This window comes from Adiantum capillus-veneris, chromosome 21 (assembly GCF_014529385.1).
Source record: "Adiantum capillus-veneris isolate H3 chromosome 21, ASM1452938v2, whole genome shotgun sequence".
Classification (NCBI taxonomy): Eukaryota; Viridiplantae; Streptophyta; class Polypodiopsida; order Polypodiales; family Pteridaceae; genus Adiantum; species Adiantum capillus-veneris.
In genome coordinates, this window is record NC_140951.1 from 114,372,456 (window position 1) to 114,376,980 (window position 4,525).

A 4,525-nucleotide genomic window follows, 5' to 3' on the forward strand; every position below is an offset into this window, starting at 1 on the left:
ATTTAAATAAAATACCAAAATAATTATAAAAAATCCCTATATTTAAGCCATATATACAATGAAATATTTACATACAAAGAGACCATAATATACTTTTATTTTTTTATTTTTTTTATTTTTTTGGCTCAACTAGCCCAGTGACTAGCTAGCTGAGGGTTTTTTAAGAAGATATGGGAAAAGCCCCCTAACTCACACACGCCTATGTACAGTTAAATGGTAGGGATAGCCATAGCATTTGGGTGAATTCGGTAGGGTGGAGCAACTTAGTATGGAAATTATGGAGAGCCGAAAAACGGCTATCATTAGCCCTCCCCCCAGGATGATGGTATATTCATGTACCATCATAGAGCATCTTTTCCAAAGAGAGTTCTTCAGAGTCCTTGACGAGATCTTCATTGTTTGGCCCCTCGGAATTTTGGCTGGAGTTACACTCATGCTTCATGTAACAATACTTACATGAGACCGCGGCCTTTGGACGGATCTTTGGTAGATCCTTTGGTAGAAGGCGACTCAAATAGGGCTTCAAGCGATACTCGTTTACCTTCCTGGAGTGCTCTTTACCATTCAAGTCCATAAGCTAATAGTAACTAGAATTGAAAGCCTTCTTGACTATGTATAGCCCTTGCCATCTAGTTTCAAACTTGGCATCAAAACGATTGTCAAGTCGATTGTCATACCTTAGCACAAGCTCTCCTTCCTTGATGCCTTTGTCCTTCAGTTTCTTGTCGTGCGTTTCTTTCGCTTGTGTGGCTTTCCTCTTGTAGCACTCGCATGCTGCTTCTCTTTTCCACTCAAGCTCCACTAACGTAAGAAGTCGATCCATCCATACCTCTTGATCATCTTGTGCTCCTTTACCATGAAGTCACATTGTTGGAATGTTGAGCTCGATAGGCTGCAAAGCCTCTTGACCATAGACCAAGTGAAATGGTGTGAACTCCGTGGCTTCCCTATATGTGGTTCGATATGCCCACAAGGCACCATCCAAGAAGTCATCCCATAATTTTGTCTTGTTTTGCACCATCTTTCTAATGATTCCTGCAATGACACCATTAGCCCTCTCTACCAAACCATTTGATTGAGGATAGTAGGGTGTGCTATGCCGATGTAGAATGTGAAGCTCATTACAAACTTCTGTGAGCAAGCCCTTCCGAAATCCTGGACCATTATCAGAAACGATCTCCAAAGGTGTGCCAAATCTGCAATAAATGTGAGTGTACACAAACTTGTTAACTGTCCTCTCATTAACTCTTGCCACACTTTGAGCTTCCACCCACCTAGTCATATAGTCTACAGCCACTAGAATGTAGAGTTTACCATTTTTTGTCCTAGGCAGAGGACCCATAGCATCAATGCCCCACTTTTCAAAGGGTCCATTTGCAAGCACTATTTGCCTCGGGCCATGCACCAACCTTCTATTTCCATTTATCTGACAATTGTGACAGCTTTTACACCAATGTTGAACATCCACATGCAAGCTTGGCCAAACATACCCTGCAAGCAAAATCTTCTTCACAGTTGATTCTTGGGCAAAATGACCACCACATGCCTCTTCATGCAAACCTTTTAGAATGGCTGGAATTTCCTCGATAGTTGGTACTCTTCTGCACACTTGATCTTTCCCTCTTTGATAGAGGGAGCCTTCTAGGAAGAGATAGAAACTTGCCTTCTTCATGAGTCTCTTCTTCTGAGCCTTCGTGAAGTCTTGTGGAAACTCACCCTCCAAAATGTAGCCAATAATGGGAGCCAATGACTCCAATCCCTGGTATCTCGGTTGCTTGACAGCTGCTGCCACCATGATGACCTACACTTCTCTCTCAACACATGTAACTGCTTGTTGTGCAAGTAAATCGGCATCTTCATTTTGTTTCCTCGGAATATGATATAGTTGCACTTCTTCAAACTGATTAAACATCTTACGAATGGCATGAACTTTTGTCCTTAAGCTTTCATTCTTGCATGCCCAAATGCCTAAAATCTGTTTAACAATGAGAAGTGCATCTCCTTTTACCATGAGATGTTTTATCCCTTGGCCAATGCACATCTTCAAACCATGAAGTAGTGTGTCGTATTCTGCTTCATTGTTGCTAGTTGAACCTAGTAGATTGACCTTCTCTTTCATGACCACCTCTCCACTTGGGTTGAGCAACGCTAGCCCTCCCCCTGCTTTCCCTGTGGCTCGTCGAAAAGCTCCATCAAAGAACAAGGTAAAAGCATTGGGAATACTTTTTGGTGGTGGCAATGGTAGGGTCTTTACTTGAGGCACCTTAATTTCCTTCTCATGTACCCTATAAGTGAGAATCCCTGCCAATTGTGCACGCACACTATCTTCTACCTTGAAAGAGTATTGGAACTCTTGCAACTCCATAATCCACTTTGAGATCCTAGTACTAAGATTCATTTGAGATGACACCCAAGGGAACAAATTTTCTGCAGTGAGAATTACAAAAGGTTTTGGTAGTAGGTAGGATCTAAACTTTCTCACCGCAAACATGAGAGAAAGCATCATGAGTTCTGCTTCTGTGTAGTCTCTCTCCAAAGCATTCATGACCCTACTAGCAAAGTAGATGGGTCGCATCCTTGTACTGTGGGGATCTTGTTGTAGCAACACAGCACCAATTGTTTCCCTTCCAACACTAGAGCTAACAAAGAATGTGTACTCCCAACAAGGAGGCATGAGTATTGGTAGCTCTGACAAAATGACTTTAATGTTACAAAAATACTCTTCAAGCTCATCAGACCATGCAAATTCTACTTTTTGTGTCAACTTTTGCAAAGGATGAAGCAACTCCGAGGCTAAGTGAATGAAGCGTGACATATACTTCACCTTCTGAATGAAAGATATGACCTCCTTAAGACTCTTCGGTGATGGGAGCTCAATAAGAGCCTTTGCCTTTGAAGGATCCACCTCAATGCCTTTATAAGAAACCTTGTGACCGAGCAAGATCACTTCATCCTCACCTATGTGGCACTTGTCGGGGTTGAGTTGACCTCCCATGTCGTAGAGCTTCTTTAAACCTTCTTCTACCCTTTGTAGATGCAATGATTTTGAGCTATAAATGCAGAAATCATCAATGAACACCCTAATTGACTTTCCAAAGAATGCTTGAAACACCATATTCATGAAACGTTGGAATGTTGCAGGAGCATTTGTCAGACCAAATGGCATGACTCTAAAAGCATAACAACCCCAAGGAGTGATAAAGGTTGTTTTCAATTGATCTTCCAATGCGATACCTATTTGAAAGTAGCCTGAGTAGCCATCACACACAGTGTACTTCTCATGACCAGCTACCTCATTTAGTATCTCATCTTAAAATGGGAGGGGAAAGTGATCTCTTTTTGTTGCCTCATTGAGTGGAGGGTAATCCACACACACCCTCCACTTTCCGTTTTTCTTAGGAGTGACAACAACGGGAGAGACCCACTCTGAATTCTCCACTGGATAAATGAAACCTGCTGCTAGAAGCTTTCTTACCTCCTTGAGTAAAGCCTGCTCCTTGACGACTCCTAGCCTTCGTAGCTTCTGAGCCTTAGGTGTGGCCTCTGGCTTCAACTCAATTTTGTGTTGAACAGCAACTACTCCACGCACATCGGTGTAGTCTTTAGCAAAAAGCCTAGGAAATTTCCTTAGCACACATTTGAACTCCTCTCTTTCATCCTTTGTAAGTGTTGTGGATAGCATACCTTCTAGCATTCTTTCATCTTCCACTTTTTGGTTCTCTTGGGAACCTACCTCCTCCAAACCTTGACAAGAGGTCTCTTGGTTGGTTGGCTTAAACCTTACCCCCATGACTTCGATGGAAGACTCCTCTTCAGTAATGCTGCCGCTACTTTCTTCTTCTGAAGTGTTATCGGTCCAACCTTCTTCCGTCTCACTTTGAGATGATTCTTCATGGAGCTCCTCTTGGCGTTCCTCCTTCATGTCAAAGACAACCTTCTTATGATTGTCGTTCTTGCAAATTAGCTTTCCACTCTCCCAATCCTGCAAATCTCGCATTTTCATTAGCCATGGTCTCCCTAGGATAAATGGGTAACCATTTCCTTTGGTAGACATGACATAGAAATCCACTGCCTTCTTAATGCCAAAGGCCTCCACAAAAACATTTTTACAAATGCCTACGCACCTAGCCTTGCTATTGTTTGCCATCTTGACCTTAATTTCAGGTGTCTCATGGATGTGCATGCCTAGTTTTTGCATGAGTCCCTCTGTCATGATGCAAATTTGTGCACCCCCATCCACTAGACCTTTCCTAACCAATCTCCCTTTTATGTAACAATCTAGCACAGGTGTAATGTCCTCATTCATTTCAGCTTGTGCAATTTTTACAACAGGCACACTCTCTTTTGCCTTTCTCTTAGTGCTAACTGCCCTTGTTAAATCCCTCCTAACTTGTGGACATAATGCAAGAAATTGAGGCCATGAGATATCAAGACCCTTACCTCTCATGTCTTCCAACAGGTTGTATGGAGCCATTCCATGTCCAAGAGGAAAGTCTTGGAGGTTGATATGACGTCGAGTCCTCTT